The following is a 17,990-nucleotide window of genomic DNA, read 5'->3' on the forward strand; positions in this document are numbered from 1 at the left end:
GTACGCATCCTTGTCATCCCACGAGGTTTGGTAGTGACTTGATCTGAAGTTTCATGATCACTATCATAAGCTTCCACTTCAATTGGTGTAGGTGCCATAGGAACAACTCCCTGTGCCCTGTCACACACTAGTTGAAGAGACAGTTCAATAACCTCATCAAGTCTCCACCATCCTCCCACTCAATTCTTTCGAGAGAAACTTTTCCTCGGGAAAGTACCCAATTCTAGAAACAATCCCTTATTGCTTTCGGATCTGAGACAGGAGGTATACCCAACTGTTTTGGGTGTCCTATGAAGATGCATTTATCCGCTTTGGGTTCGAGCTTATCAGCCTGAAACTTTTTTCACATAAGCGTCGCAGTCCCAAACTTTTAAGAAATGACAGCTTAGGTTTCTCTAAACCATAGTTCATACGGTGTCACCTCATCGGAATTACGTGGTGCCCCTTTTAAAGTGAATGTGGTTGTCTTTAATGCCTAACCCATAAACTATCGTGGTAATTCGATAAGAGACATCATGGTATGCATCATATCCAATAGGGTGCAGTTATGATGTTCGGACACACCATCACACTATGGTGTTCCAGGCTGTATCGGTTGTGAAACAATTTCCACAATGTCTTAATTCTGTGCCAAACTCGTAATTCAGATATTCATCTCTATGATCATATCATAGATATTTTATCCTCTTGTCATGACGATCTTTCAACTTCACACTGAAATTACTTGAACCTTTCAATAATTCAGACTCGTGATTCATCAAGTAAATGTACTCAACATCTACTCAAATCATCTGTGAAGAAAGAACATAACGATATCCACTACATGCCTCAGCACTCATTGGACTGCACACATCAAAATGTATTACTTCCAACAATTTGCTTTCTAGTTCCATTTTACTGAAAACGAGGCTTTCAGTCATCTTGCCCATGTGGTATGATTTGCATGTCTCAAGTGATTCAAAATCAAGCGAGTACAAAACGGTCCATTTGCATGGAGTTTCTTCATGCATACACACCAATAGACATGGTTCGCATGTCTCAAACTTTTCAAAAATGAGTGAGTCCAAAGATCCATCAACATGGAGCTTCTTCATGCGTTTTATACCGATATGACTTACGTGGCAGTGCCACAAGTAGGTGGTACTACCATTACTATCTTTTGTCATGAACATGTGTATCACTACGATCGAGATTCAATAAACCATTCATTTTAGGTGTAAGACCATTGAAGGTATTATTCAAATAAACAGAGTAACCGTTATTCTCTTTAAATGAATGACCGTATTGCGATAGACATAATCCAATCATGTCTATGCTCAACGCAAACACCAATCTCGATGGTAGAGGGAGCGTGCGATGCTTGATCATATCAACATTGGAAACACTTCCAACACATATCGTCAGCTCACCTTTAGCTAGTCTCCGTTTATTCCGTAGCTTTTATTTCGAGTTACTAACACTTAGCAACTGAACCGGTATCTAATACCCTGGTGCTACTAGGAGTACTAGTAAAGTTCACATCAACACAATGTATATCCTATATACTTCTATCGACCTTGCCAGCCTTCTAATCTACCAAGTATCTAGGGTAATTCTGCTCCAGTGGCTGTTCCCCTTATTACAGAAGCACTTAGTCTCGGGTTTGGGTTCAACTTTGGGTTTCTTCACTAGAGCAGCAGCTAAATTGTTGTTCCATGAAGTATCCCTTTCTTGCCCTTGCCCTTCTTGAAACTAGCGGTTTTACTAACCATCAACGACTGATGCTCCCTTTCGATTTCTACTTTCGCGGTGTCAAACATTGCGAATATCTCAAGGATCATCATATATGTCCCTGATATATTATAGTTCATCACGAAGCTCTAGCAGCTTGGTGGTAATGACTTCGGAGAACTATCACCATTTCATTTGGAAGATCAACTCCCACTAAATTCAAGCGATTGTTGTATTCAGACAATCTGAGCAAAAGCTCAACAATTGAGCTTTTCTCCCTTAGTTTGCAGGCTAAGAAAATCGTCGGAGGTCTTATACCTCTTGACGTGGGCACAAGCCTGAAATCCCAATTTCAGTCCTCAAAACATCTCATATGTTTTTCGACGTTTCAAAAACCGTCTTCGGTGCCTCAACTCTAAACCGTTTAACCGAACTATCATGTAGTTATCAAAATATGTATGTCAGATGTTCGCAACATCCACAGACGACGTTCGAGGTTCAGCACACTGAGCGGTGCATTATGGACATAAGCCTTCTATGAAGCAATGAGGACAAACCTCAGTTTACGGACCTAGTCCGCATAATTGCTACTATCAACTTTCAACTAAATTTTCTCTAGGAACATATCTAAACAGTAGAACTAAAGCGCGAGCTACGACATAATTTGCGAAGACCTTTTGACTATGTTCAGGATAATTAAGTTCATCTTATGAACTCCCACTCAGATAGACATCCCTCTAGTCATCTAAGCGATTACATGATCCGAGTCAACTAGGCCGTGTCCGATCATCACGTGAGACGGACTAGTCATCATCGGTGAACATCTTTATGTTGATCGTATCTACCATACGACTCATGCTCGACCTTTCGGTCTCTTGTGTTCCGAGGCCATGTCTGCACATGCTAGGACATGCTAGGCTCGTCCAGTTAACCCTAAGTGTTTTGCATGTGTAAAACTGTCTTACACCCGTTGTATGTGAACGTAAGGATCTATCACACCCGATCATCACGTGGTGCTTCGAAACGACGAACTTTAGCAACGGTGCACAGTTAGGGGAGAACACATTCTTGAAATTGTAATGAGGGATCATCTTATTTACTATCGTCGTTCTAAGCAAATAAGATGTATAAACATGATAAACATCACATGCAATCAAATAATAGTGACATGATATGGCCAATATCATATAGCTCCTTTGATCTCCATCTTGGGGCTCCATGATCATCTTGTCACCGGCATGACACCATGATCTCCATCATCATGATCTCCATCATCGTGTATTCTTGAAGTTGTCTCGTCATCTATTACTTCTACTACTACAGCTAACGGTTAGCAATAAAGTAAAGTAATTACATGACGTTTATGTTGACACGCAGGTCATAAATAAATTAAGACAACTCCTATGGCTCCTGCCGGTTGTCATACTCATCGACATGCAAGTCGTGATTCCTATTACAAGAACATGATCAATCTCATACATCACATATATCATTCATCACATCCTTTGGCCATATCACATCACATAGCATACCCTGCAAAAACAAGTTAGACGTCCTCTAATTGTTGTTTGCATGTTTTACGTGGCTGCTATGGGTTTCTAGCAAGAACGTTTCTTACCTACGCAAAAACCACAACGTGATATGCCAATTGCTATATACCCTTCATAAGGACCCTTTTCATCGAATCCGATCCGACTAAAGTGGGAGAGACAGACACCCGCCAGCCACCTTATGCAACTAGTGCATGTCAGTCGGTGGAACCAGCCTCACGTAAGAGTACGTGTAAGGTCGGTCCGGGCCGCCTTCATCCCACGATTGCCACCGAATCAAGATTGGACTAGTACGGTAAGCATATTGAACAATATCAGACGCCCACAACTACTTTGTGTCCTACTCGTGCCATAGAAACTACGCATAGACCTAGCCTCATGATGCCACTGTTGGGGAACGTAGCAGAAATTCAAAATTTTCCTACGTGTCACCAAGATCTATCTATGGAGTCATCTGAGCAACGAGGGAGGAGTGGATCTACATACCCTTGTAGATCGCGCGCGAAGCGTTCAAGAGAACGGGGTTGATGGAGTCGTACTCGTCGTGATCCAAATCACCGATGATCCTAGCGCCGAACGGACGGCACCTCCGCGTTCAACACACGTACGGAGCAGTGACGTCTCCTCCTTCTTGATCCAGCAAGGGGGAAGGAGAGGTTGATGGAGATCCAGCAGCACGACGGCGTGGTGGTGGAAGTAGCGGGATTCCAACAGGGCTTCGCCAAGCGCTGCGGGAGGAGGGAGATGTGTCGTGGGAGGGAGAGGGAGGCGCCAGGCCTTAGGTATGGTTGCCCTCCCTTCCCCCACTATATATAGGGCCAAGGGAGAGGGGGTTCCTCCAAGGAAGGGTGCGGCCAAGGGGGGGAGGAGTCCATCCTCCCCAAGGCACCTCGGAGGTGCCTTCCCCTTTTAGGACTCTCCCCTTTTCCTCTTCTCTTGGCGCATGGGCCTCTTGGGGCTGGTGCCCTTGGCCCATATAGGCCAAGGCGCACCCCCTACAGCCCATGTGGCCCCCCGGGGCAGGTGGCCCCACCCGGTGGACCCCCGGGACCCTTCCGGTGGTCCCGGTACAATACCGGTGACCCCGAAACTTGTCCCGATGGCCGAAATAGCACTTTCTATATATAATTCTTTACCTCCGGACCATTCCGGAACTCCTCGTGACGTCCGGGATCTCATCCGGGACTCCGAACAACTTTCGGGTTACCGCATACTAATATCTCTATAACCCTAGCGTCACCGAACCTTAAGTGTGTAGACCCTACGGGTTCGGGAGACATGTAGACATGACCGAGATGACTCTCCGGTCAATAACCAACAGCGGGATCTGGATACCCATGTTGGCTCCCACATGTTCCACGATGATCTCATCGGATGAACCACGATGTCAAGGACTTAATCAATCCCGTATACAATTCCCTTTGTCTAGCGGTATGATACTTGCCCGAGATTCGATCGTCGGTATCCCGATACCTTGTTCAATCTCGTTACCGGCAAGTCTCTTTACTCGTTCCGTAACACATCATCCCATGATCAACTCCTTGATCACATTGTGCACATTATGATGATGTCCTACCGAGTGGGCCCAGAGATACCTCTCCGTTTACACGGAGTGACAAATCCCAGTCTCGATTCATGCCAACCCAACAGACACTTTCGGAGATACCTGTAATGTACCTTTATAGCCACCCAGTTACGTTGTGACGTTTGGCACACCCAAAGCACTCCTACGGTATCCGGGAGTTGCACAATCTCATGGTCTAAGGAAATGATACATGACATTAGAAAAGCTTTAGCATACGAACTACACGATCTTGTGCTATGCTTAGGATTGGGTCTTGTCCATCACATCATTCTCCTAATGATGTGATCCCGTTATCAATGACATCCAATGTCCATGGTCAGGAAACCGTAACCATCTATTGATCAACGAGCTAGTCAACTAGAGGCTTTCTAGGGACATGGTGTTGTCTATGTATCCACACATGTATCTGAGTTTCCTATCAATACAATTATAGCATGGATAATAAACGATTATCATGAACAAGGAAATATAATAATAACTAATTTATTATTGCCTATAGGGCATATTTCCAACAAGGTGAATGCAGTCCTTCCCAAGCTTGAGGCCACGCGCCCTCTTAGGTGGTCTTCGCGCACGATCACATTCAGTTCCGTAGACCAGCTCAAGTGTACGACAACGGCCGGAGTCCTCCCGATGCTTTGCTCCCCAGTCATCAGCAACGTGCAAGTCACCAGGACTCTCATCGATGGCGGGGCAGGACTCAACGTCCTGTCCGTCAAGACGTTTGACAATCTCCAAGTGTCGTACGACCAGCTTCAGCCGACCAAGCCTTTCTCAGGAGTAACCGATGGTTCCACTGTTCCAATTGGGCAGGTTCGCCTTCCGGTCACCTTCGGGCAACGCAACAACTACCGCACCGAGCTCATCGACTTTGACGTCGCTCACATACGCCTGCCGTACAACGCCATCCTTGGGTACCCAGCCCTAGCCAAGTTTATGGCAGTGACTCACCATGGTTACAATGTCCTCAAGATGCCAGGAAGTGGTGGAGTCATCACCGTACCTTGTGAAGAACGGGACGCAGTGTGCTCACTTGAGCGTGCGTTCCAAGCCGCAGCAATTGAAGACCCAGATCACGGGAGCGGGAGGCCTCCCGAGGCGACCCTCAAGAAGAAGAAGACCTCACCTGGCCCGAGCCACAAGGAGGCAGGCACCCCCGGAGGTATCGCGTCAGGATTCGCGCCCGATCAGGGAGCGCCGCCCTCTCACGCATAGGAAGGCGCGCCCGACGCCCTCGTCAGGCAGGGCTCGGGGGCTCTCTCTTGGAGAGCCGTTGACCTTGCCAAGGTCGCGGGGGAGGTGCTCGGGCACCACCTGGAGGGGTGCTTTCAAGCACACTTCCCTCAGGAAGGTACAAGTCAAAGGAGACCAAACCCTTAGGAGTTCATCGCAAGGAACACCCATGAGCTACAAGAGTCCAGAGTCATGCGCGGCAGCCGCCACTTACCTGCCGTGGCCCCACACCCAGGTGAGGATGGAGGATTGCGTGCCTGCATCGACGTGCCAGGGCTCAACCGAGCTGCGTCCCTGGAGCGCCTATGGCCTTCAGCCGTAGGACGCTGCGAGGGACCACCTCACAGCTACGTTCGCATGCCCTTCGGCCTGCCAAGCACGGTCGCCGCACATCAGCGCCCGTCGAGGAGCATTCTGGAGGCTTAGGAGGGCAGGCATCCCGCGGTCCTGGTGGAGGTGGCGATGGTCCCCGAAGACCTGCACGTGCCACCGGAGCCTCCCGAGGCCCCTGGGCCTGGGGGCTCGTGAGGGCCGACGTCTTCACCGCGCATCGCTCGCTTCCTCAGCATCACTTCATCTTCAACAGCACCAGGTGACATCTTTCAGAGTTCTACTTTCAGCTGGGAGTGCCCACAGGGCTGCACCATTCCCAGGCCGCGTGGGCCTGTCCCCGCGACATGTATCCATTTTGGTTGTGCTCTTTACTTACCTTGTTGGGGGCGCCCCTCGGGCTGCATCATCCCCACGCCGCTCGGGCCCGACCCAGCGGCAGTTGCTTTTCCAGCATTTACCTTAGGATGAAGTTGTTCTTTCACGCTTAATTTGATTCCCACGATTATCACCTACTGCTCGTCCTCATGCAAAGCGCTTGCACGTTAAAAGGGGGGGTACCTGAGCATCGTGACTCATGGGCTCCTACTGGCTCTCCAGCCCTCACCCCCTGGCCTTGACCCACGGCATCGTGACCTGTCATACCAGCGGTGGCTGAGCTCGCTCGAGGGCCGGGACCTGAGGACGTAGAGCATTTGCATTCTAACAACCCTGCAGGAACACACCAATTGATAAAGGCCCAGAGCCAGGCGCAACCCGCCTTGAGGTAGGGCCTCGTGAGTCTCGCGCTGGCTCACGGGTGCCCAGATACACCTCTCCTAGCCCTACCATGCCGGCCACGTGTCAGGGCGGGGATGTACACACCCCGGGGGCTCCTCCCGGAGGGGAGCCCCCTCCCACGCACCAGTGGAAGCACCATGCTCTGCGCTGGTTGACGACACTGCCGAGGAGCGGCTATGACCGTACACATGCGGAAGCGCTATGCTCCGCGCTGGTGATAAATAACTGAGGGTGGCCCACGGCCGTACCAACCTCAAGGAGCCCGGAGCTCAGTGTCGGGCACCATCGCAACGCCTCCCCTCAGGAGTGCCACGCGAGGGGGCTGGACACGGGGGCTACGCCCGGGCCTCGCCCGAGCGCACGCCACCCAGCCAGGTCCCTTGGACCTGGTCCTCGCGCGCCATTCCCTGAGCGGAGCCAAGGTATGAAACCCGTTTGAGCGTCAAGGGGGACTCCTGAGCATCGCGACTCAGGAGCCTAACTTGTCACGTAGCCCCTCACTCCTTAGTCCCGTCCATGGTTTCCGGTCGGGGCTAACGCTGGGTGAGGTACGCGCGGGGCCGGGCCCTGCCGATGTAGAACGGTCAATCCACTTCTCGCTCCCCCCTTCCCTACTTGTTACTCGTGCGTCAAGGGGGACTCCTGAGCATCGCGACTCAGGAGCCTAACTTTCCACGTAGCCCCTCACTCCTTAGTCCCGTCCTTGGTTTCCGGTCGGGGCTAATGCTGGGTGAGGTACGCGCGGGGCCGGGCCCTGCCGACGCAGAGCGTAAGCAAGTAGGAGAGGAAAATGCAAATTCCAGGAAATTCAAAGCAAATATTACATGCCATAAGATTGTTCCACAACGCCAAACAAAAGTTTAAACGCCTCCGCGAGGCATGGTGCATGTGCAGGAATAAAACAGGATGGAAGTCGCGAAAGGATCACTCCCCAGTAACGTCGTCACCGGTGGTGGAGTCACGCTAGATGGCTTCGCCTCCTAAGGTCGCGAGGCCGACGGCACCGCGCCTGGGCAGGACGCTGGGGGAGCGGAACTTCCCCAGCAAAACCTCGGCTCGGCCTCTCACGGCCTCAGCGGCGGGAGCGGCACGGTCGCCACTCACAGGCTCCAGCAGGCTGTCGAAGTTGATGTTGGGGTCGCGCAGGTGGCATGGCTGAGGACACGCGTCAGCGCCGCAAAAGACAAGGCACGTGCCTCGGCGTCGACCGTTGGGCCAAGGCGGTCTGCGACGTCCTCAAGTGCATCAACCAGGAAGGGGAGCAGCTTGGCGGGGTCGTCCTCCTCACCAGCCAACGGCTCCTCCAGGCCGCTCTCATACAGCGTCTTTAGTATGCCTCGAGCCTTCTGCTCCAGCTTCGCGAAGGCCACCCGGTCCTCCGTCAGGACCTTCGCCTTGGCGTCCAGCTCGGTCCTCTCCGCCTTCAGCGACCGCTCCAGCGTCTCCAGCCGGCTGTGGCGGTCATCAAGCTTGGCGTCCCGGTCCTTGGCGGCGGCCTCCCTAGCCTTCATCTCCTTCTCCATCTCCCGGCGGCTGTGGATCTCCTTGGCGAGCTCGTCGCGCAGGCCTTGCAGCTCGGCCTCAAGCGTCTTGCAGCAGCCCTGGGCATCTGCAGCATCGCCCAGGGCAGCGTCACGAGCGGCCTTGGCTTGGTTAGCAGCCCGCTTCTCCTCGTTGGAGGACGACACGGCCTGGCTCAGCACCGCTCAAACGGAAGCAGCAGAACGGGCCCAGCCAGAGGCCAACTCCAGGCGCCCGGCCACCAGACGAGGGTCTGCGCTCAGGAGATCCTCCCATAGTTGGCTTAGCTCATTGGCAACCTGGTTCAGGACAGCGGCGGAGGGAGCAGAAGAGACAAGAACCTGTGGAGCAGGCGGAGAGGATGGCAGCGTGACCACGGCTTGGCAGGAAGGGACCTCCTGAGCCCTGGCCGCCACGGCCGCGGCGCCGAGCATAGTCGACTCCAGGTCCAGCGGGGCCACGGGGGCTGACTATGGGCGGTTGGGTCAGAGAAGTGCGGGCCTCGCCGTCCTCTCCCCCAACAGCCGAAGGCGTCGCCTCGGTAGACGGATTCGCCCCAAGCGGGGCCACAGAAGCCTCCTTCAACCTCTTGGCAGCAGGTGCCGGCCTGGTAAAAGAGCGCAAACGTCAAGCCTCAGCGGCAGAAACCAAGCAGAGCACGAATCGAGCACTTACTGGACGTCGTCCATGGACTCAAGCAACTTCTGGCCAAACTTGAAGCCCGAGAGCCTGCAGCGGGGGTCAGCCTTGGAGGGCCCGGAAGCAGAAGGCGCGTCAGGAGGGATGGAGCTGGCCTTGGACCCCCCCAGGGACTAGAGCAGACCCTGGGGGAACTAGGCTCGACCTGCCCTTCCTCGTGACCGAGGAAGATCCCTCCCTTCCTCGCCGGGCGCTGGCCTCGTCGTCGTCCGGCATGGAGCGGAGGGCCTGGGACCTGCGCCGAGGGAAGGACTCCCCCCAATCCTCGCCAGTCTCCTCCGAGTCGGACGCTTCCTCCTCCGCCTCTTCTTCCCCACTGGAGCTGCCGGAGGACAAGTTCACCATCGCCAGGACCGCCAGATCTTCGGGAGCTGCCGCGGGCACCAGCCCCTCACCGTTGAAGGTGGGCATGGCGTTCACCACCTTCTCCCAGTCGTCACAAAGGAACAGGGGGACGGGGGCGTCCACCGGGCTCGCCACGTCTCCCCCAACCAAGGAATGGAGGGCCGCAGTCAGATCCCCGTCGGTCAGGGCCTCGGAGCTCAGGCGCAGGGCTGCGTCTGCTCCTCCAAGCCTCCATAGTGGGAGCGAGTGCTCCTGGAGCGGAGCCACCCGGTGCTCCAAGAACTCCCTCAGGAGTGTGGCCCCGGTCAGCTTCGCCGCCCCCAAGTTGCTTGGCCTCAGGTCCGCGTTCATCCTCCTCAACACCGCCTTCGCACGAGGGTCGACAAGCTTCGCGCGGGACCATGCGTCAACGGACTTAGGTTGCCCCGTGGGCAATACTAGGCGAGGGTGGAGGCGCCCGACATCCATCATGACCCACTTGCTCCGGTAGCCTTCGATCCTCTTCCCAGGCTTCGAGATGCCGTTGGATCTGGAATATGCAATGAAGCTCGCGCATGCGGAGACCTGAGCACCAGAAACCCGGAGGGAGAAAAAGTGGCGTAGCAAGGCCACTGAGGGCTTCACACCAACATGAGCCTCGCAATAGTAGGCAAAAATCGCCAGGAGAAGGACAGAGTTGGGGTGGAGATGCAGGGCCTGCAAGTTGTATTGGCGGAGAACGACAAGGAAGAACTCAGAGAAAGGAGGCACAGACCGGCGATGATGGCGCTCACGAAGAACGGGTAGAAGGTGCTCCCCTTGCCCTCAGGCTGGTTGGAGCCGACCTTGAGCACAGTCGCCCCCTCGCTGCCCTGCGCCACCGTCATCAGGCGCGCGAGGGCGAGGTTCTTCTCCAACAAATTCAGGGAATCCAGGGCCGGCGAGTACTAAGCATCAGCCGGGGACTTGCGAGTCGGCATGGCGTGCCGGATGTGAAGGATTGAGACGGATGTGGAGGATTTCGGGAGCAAGAAGGAGGAAAGCGAGAAAGGGGATCTAGGGCAAGACGGACAAGAGCAGGGCAAGTAAGCCTGGCCCTGGCACCCCCTTTTTTGTTAGTCGTGCAGTTGCCGAGGCGTCGTGGGAAGTGCAGACGCCCACGTCCAATCAACCGCCACGCGGCGCCCAAGGCCGCAGGCTGTTAGGGCCCGCGGCGCTTCGTGCTTGCCCCTTCGCTTCTCTGCTAAGCCAAGCCCGCGCGCACCTTGGGCCCGGGGGCTACTGTGGGTGTTCTGGGAATGGGGGTCCCCAGACTTGCCTGCCTGCGGCCTGCAGCGTGGCTCAAGTGGGGGCCCAACGCGGCCCATCTTCATCAACGCAAGCTCAAGACCCTCGCGAGGGGCCAAGCCTCGCGGGGTGGACGACAGGAAGCTTCCTCAGAGGCAGCCTCATTAGGCAGGCTCGCGAGGAGGCAGAGAGATCAAGGCAAGGGTACCTCGCGAGGAACCCGTGACGCAAGCCATGACGATCGAGACCAGGCTGGCGCCAGGCAGGCGCCGGCCTGCGCAGTGTCCTTGTTTCCCCTTTGGTGCAAAGAGGGAAGCACAGGCCAAGGCATCGGGTAAAGGTTGCCATTCTGGTGCAGCAAGACCAAGACCAGCAGAGTGGCAGGACGGAGGTCACCGTGGAGCCCAAGACGACGTCATCACCAGTGCTTTTGGCAGCCGAAGACCATCTTTGGTCAGGATAACTTGTACTACATGTTCCCCTTCAAAATGGCCAATTGTTGGCGCCCTTCCCTTTCAATTATTCAGGGAGAGGCCCAGGGCCTCTATAAATAGAGCTAGCCACCACAGAGTCGAGACATGTAGACACCCAAGGGAGACACAGAGAGAGAAATCTGGTAGAACCCTAGCAGAGAGAGAGAGAGAGGCGACGGAACTGACCCTAGCAGTTCATCGCACCAGCTCAAGAATACCTCTCGCGAGGCTGTTCTTCCCTTGTACTATTCATCATCAGCCCATGAGGCAATCCACCACACTACACACTTGGGTAGGGTATTACACCAACGGTGGCCCGAACCAGTATAAACTCGTGTCTCTTGTGTTGTTCGTGATTTTCATCTTAGTTCGCACGTAGATCGGTAGGGGAGAGATCACCACGCGCACCCTAGTGTTCAAACCTCAAGGGTCTGCCGGAACCCGAAATCCGACAACAAGGATGACCAAATGACAAGGAATATGCATAACAAAATAAAGAACTACCCATCCAGAACAAGCAGCAAAGACAACAAAGTCATTCAAAGAGATGATCCAACACCATCATAATTAGCAGCCCCACTTCAGTGACCAATGATCTGAAGACACCAATACTCCACCCTTCAACGCAACAACCCAATTACCTAGCAACCTGAAGGTTTGAACCACATCACTGCCTGTCGTAATTGAGACATCCAAGGATCAAAGTTAATCCGGATGCCTTTGTCATTCTCGCCTTATTTTGGCTGCAGGCTGTTGATACATCTCCGTCGTATATACTTTTCAAACACTTTTGCCCTTGTTTTGGACTCTAACTTGCAAGATTTGAATGGAACTAACCCGGACTGATGCTGTTTTCAGCAGAATTGCTATGGTGTTATTTTTGTGCAGAAATAAAAGTTCTCAGAATGACCTGAAAATCAACGGAGCATTATTTTGGAACATATAATGAAGATTGGAAGGAAGATCTAGGTCAGGGGTGTCCCACCTATCCACGAGGGTGGGGGCGCGCATGCCCCCCTGGCGCACCCCCTGCCTCGTGGCCCCCCTGACGCTCCACCGACCTCAACCTGGACTCCATATATTCACTTTCGGGGAGAAAAAACCAGAGGAGAAGGATTCATCGCGTTTTATGATACGGAGCCGCCGGCAAGCCCTAAACTCTCTCGGGAGGGCTGATCTGGAGTCCGTTCGGGGCTCCGGAGAGGGGAATCCATCGCCATCGTCATCATCAACCTTCCTCCATCACCAATTTCATGATGCTCACCGCTGTGCGTGAGTAATTCCATCGTAGGCTTGCTGGACAGTGATGGGTTGGATGAGATTTATCATGTAATTGAGTTAAGTTTTTTTAGGGTTTGATCCCTAGTATCCACTATGTTTTGAGACTGATGTTGCTATGACTTTGCTATGCTTAATGCTTCTCACTAGGGCCCGAGTGCCATGATTTCAGATCTGAACCTATTATGTTTTCATCAATATATGAGAGTTCTTGATCCTATCTTGCAAGTCTATAGTCACCTATTATGTGTTATGATCCGTTAACCCCCAAGTGATAATAATCGGGATACTTACCGGTGATGACCAAAGTTTGAGGAGTTCATGTATTCACTATGTGTTAATGCTTTGTTGCGATACTCTATTAAAAGGAGGCCTTAATATCCCTTAGTTTCCGCTAGGACCCCGCTGGCACGGGAGGGTAGGACAAAAGATGTCATGCAAGTTCTTTTCGATAAGCATGTATGACTATATTCGGAATACATGCCTACATTACATTGATGAACTGGAGCTAGTTATGTGTCACCCTAGGTTATGACTGTTACATGATGAACTGCATCCGGCATAATTCTCCATCACCGATCCATTGCGTATGAGCTTTCCATATATTTTTATTTGCTTATTTACTTTTCTGTTGCTATTGTTATCATCACTACAAAATACCAAAAACATTACTTTTGCTACCGTTAACTTTTACCATCGTTACCACTACTATCATATTAGTGTTCTACTAAACACTTTGCTACAGATATTAAGTTTCCAGGTGTGGTTGAATTGACAACTTAGCTGCTAATACTTGAGAATATTCTTTGTCTCCCCTTGTGTCGAATCAATAAATTTGGGTTGAATACTCTACCCTCGAAAACTGTTGTGATCCCCTATACTTGTGGGTTATCAAGACTATTTTCTGGCGCCGTTGCCGGGGAGCATAGCTCTATTCTTTGAGTCACTTGGGATTTATATCTGCTTATCATTATGAAGAACTTGAAAGATGCTAAAACAAAAATTTATCCCTCAACTACGAGGGGAGGTAAGGAACTGCCATCTAGCTCTACACTTGATTCACCTTCTGTTTTGAGTAAGCTTGCGACACCTATACCTGCTTCTGCTATTAATTCTGATATGTCGCATGTTATTAATGATGCCACTTCTGCTATGCATGATACTTATGATGAAACTACTTCTTTGCTTGATACTACTGTGCCACTTGGTGAATTTCTTAATGAACAACTTGCTAGGGCTAGAGAGAATGAAATTATTGAAACTGATAATATTGATGAAAGTGATGATGAAGACTCTCCCCCTAGATATGAATTACCAGTTGTGCCTGAGGGCTATGTTATGGATGAAGAAACTGCTAGAGATTTTCTTGCTTGCAATGATAGGAGTGATCTTAAGAAATTATTAGCTAAGATGAAACAAAAAACTTTGAATGCTCGAATGAAATATGATCCTGCTTATGCTACTTCACCTATCTTTGTTACTGATAAGGATTATGAATTCTCTGTTGATCCTGAGATAATTACTTTAGTTGAATCTATTCCTTTCTATGGCTATGAATCTGAAATTGTTGTGGCACATCTTACTAAATTAAATGATATAGCCACCCTGTTCACTAATGATGAGAAAACTCGCTACTATTATATCCTTAAGATATTTCCGTTCTCATTACAGGGTGATGCTAAGATATGGTCTAATTCTCTTGATCCTGGTTGTGTGCGTAGTCCCCAGGATATGATTTATTACTTCTCTGCTAAATATTTCCCCGCTCATAAGAAACAAGCTGCTTTAAGGGAAATATATAATTTTGTGCAAATTGAAGAGGAGAGTATCCCACGACCTTGGGGGAGGCTTCTCCAATTACTTAATGCTTTGCCTGATCATCCTCTTAAGAAAAATGAAATACTTGATATCTTTTATAATGGACTAACCGATGCTTCCAGAGACCAATTGGATAGTTGTGCTGGTTGTGTTTTCAGGGAATGAACACCAGATGAAGCTGAAATTCTATTGAATAATATGTTGACTAATGAAAATAGTTGGACACTTCCTGATCCAATTCCTGATCCAACTCCTGAGCCAACTCCGAAGAAGAGGGGTATTCTATTTCTCAGTCCTGAAGATATGCAAGAGGCAAAGAAATCTATGAAGGAAAAAGGTATTAAAGCTGAAGATGTTAAGAATTTACCTCCTATTGAAGAAATACATGGTCTTAATTTACCGCCAGTTGAAGAAATACATGGTTTTAATCCATCACCTATTGAAGAAATACATGGTCTTGATAACCCGACACAGGTAGTAAAGGCAAATTCTCTCTATAGATATGATAAAGCTGAAATCCCATTTACTAAGTTTGCTAGCCGATGCTTGGATGAGTTTGATGACTTTATGGTTAAGCAGGAAAACTTTAATGCTTATTTTGGTAGAGAATTAAAACGCAGTGTTGATATGCTTGAACACTTGGGTGATTTTATGGCTAATGTTAAAGGTGAACTTAAACTTATTAGTAAACATGCTTCTATGGTTACCACTCAAGTAGAACAAGTACTTAAAGCTCAGAATGATTTGCTTAATGAATTGAATAGTAAGAAGAATGATAATGCTGTTAGAGTTATGACTAGAGGTGGTAAAATGACTCAGGAACCTTTGTATCCTGAGGGCCATCCTAAGAGAATTGATCAGGATTCTCAGAGAAATAATGTTGATGCACCTAGTCCTTCTAGAAGGAAAAAAAGAAAAATGATAGGACTTTGCATGCTTCTAGTGAACCTGTTATTGACACACCTGAGAATCCTAATGATATTTATATTTTTGATGCTGAAACACAATCTGGTAATGAACATGAACCTAGTAATAATGTTAATGATGATGTTCATGTTGATTCTCAACCTAGTAATGGCAATGAAGTAGAGATTGAACCTGCTGTTGATCTTGATAACCCACAATCAAAGAATCAACGTTATGATAAGAGAGACTTTGTTGCTAGGAAGGACGGTAAGGACAGAGAACCATGGGTTCAGAAACCCATGCCTTTTCCTCCTAAACCATCCAAGAAAAAGGATGATGAGGATTTTGAGCGCTTTGCTGAAATGATTAGACCTATCTTCTTACGTATGCGTTTGACTGATATGCTCAAAATGAATCCTTATGCTAAGTATATGAAAGAAATTGTTACTAATAAAATAAAGATACCGGAAGCTGAAATTTCCACCATGCTTGCTAATTATACTTTTAAGGGTGGAATACCAAAAAACTAGGAGATCCCGGAGTACCAACTATACCATGCTCCATTAAAAGAAACTATGTTAAAACTGCTTAATGTGATCTTGGAGCCGGTGTTAGTGTTATGCCTCTCTCTTTATATCGTAGACTTGATTTGAATAAGTTTACACCCACTGAAATATCTTTGCAAATGGCTGATAAATCAACTGCTATACCTGTCGGTATTTGTGAGGATGTGCCTGTTGTGGTTGCAAACGTTACTATTTTAACGGTCTTTGTTATTCTTGATATTCCCGAGGATCATAGTATGTCTAGTATTCTTGGAAGACCCTTTTTGAATACTGCAGGGGTTATTATTGATTGCACTAAAGGCAATGTCACTTTTCATGTTAATGGCAATGAGCATACGGTACACTTTCCGAGGAAACAACCTCAAGTTCATAGTATAAACTCTATTGGAAAAATTCCATCGGTTATTTTTGGAGGTTTTGAATTTCCTCTTCCTACCGTCAAGAAGAACTATGATATTCTTATTATTGGGGATGTGCATATCCCCGTTGAGGTAACCTAGTGTTATTCGAAAATTCTCCGGTTCCATGTTATTCGAAATGAGTTTGTTAACAAGACCTGATCAACCTTGTTAATGGATTCCTTTTGATGAGCATGAGATGGATGAATTTAGAAAACACAACTCTTTGTACCCTCTTTTTATTTTCTGTTATTTATATTAAATAAAGCAAAAATAGTAATTTCTATCTATTTTCTGAATTATCCACGCAATAAAAAATACCCCAAAAATAAAGGTTCTCCAAATGCCCTGAAATTTAAATATGATTTTTTCTAGAATATTTGAGAATATCTGGCACTGAGAACATAGCCGGGGGAGCACGCACCTGGCCACGAGGGTGGAGGGCGCGCCCCCTGCCTCGTGGGCCCATGGTGGCTCCCCTCCACTTATTCCAGCTACCACACACTCCTTCTTCCTCCCACAAACACCACTAACCAGCTCAAACCCGAGTCCAAGCTCATTTTGCTGCCAATTTTGATCTCCTTGCTCAAAGCTCCATTCAAAAAACTGCTTTGGGGGATTGTTCCTTGGTATGTGACTCCTCCAATGGTCCAATTAGTTTTTGTTCTAGTGCTTTATTCATTGCATATTTTTGCTTCTTAGGTGATCCTGTTCTTGAGCTTGCATGTCAAATTTATATGGTCAAAAGTAGTTTTGATGCATGGTATTGCCTCTAGACACTTGTAGGAGTAGTTGCTATCAATATTGTTGAGTTTGGTTCACTTTTATTTTGAAGTTACTAAAATTTTAGAAATTTTTCAAAGGAAGAAATATGTTTAGGAAAATGTACCAAGGTGGTCCTTCAAGGAAGCATGGACCCAGGCTCGCAATGCGCGATGCCGACGAAGAACCATCGAGGGAAGCTCAAGTGCGGGCTTGTGAATGCCCTTCAGAGGACTTTATGGATCGAGCAAGAATCAATGAAGAACTTAATGCATATGTGTGTAATGCTGATCTTGAGAGCTTCGAGGCAGACAAATGCTATGAGTACCACCATCTCACTGATTCCTTTGTGAGGAGGTTTGAATTTTCTTCATCATGCAATTCTCAAACTGTCCTGTTTGATCTCTATGAAAATTCTTATACTATGGAATTAGAGGAGTTTAACACTGCTTGCAAACTTCCACAATGGGGTAGTCCTAATGAACCTCGCAAATCTGAATTTAGAGATTTTCTTGCTAGTATAACTGTGGGGGAATCTAGAGACATAACACAAGCTACCATAGGGAGCATTCATTTTCCTGCTATACATTATTTTGCTCTCTTCATAGGTAGGTGCATAAATGGTAAGGATGAAGCATGTCACATGTGTGTCCCTGAACCCAGTGTTCTCAGGAGTGCTGTATTAGAAGATAGACATTATAATTTGGGAGCCATTATTGCACGTAGGTTGCATAATAATAGATTTAGTGGAGATTTCTTCAGTGGAATTT

The sequence above is a fragment of the Triticum urartu genome, chromosome 3, assembly GCF_003073215.2.
Source record: "Triticum urartu cultivar G1812 chromosome 3, Tu2.1, whole genome shotgun sequence".
Lineage (NCBI taxonomy): Eukaryota > Viridiplantae > Streptophyta > Magnoliopsida > Poales > Poaceae > Triticum > Triticum urartu.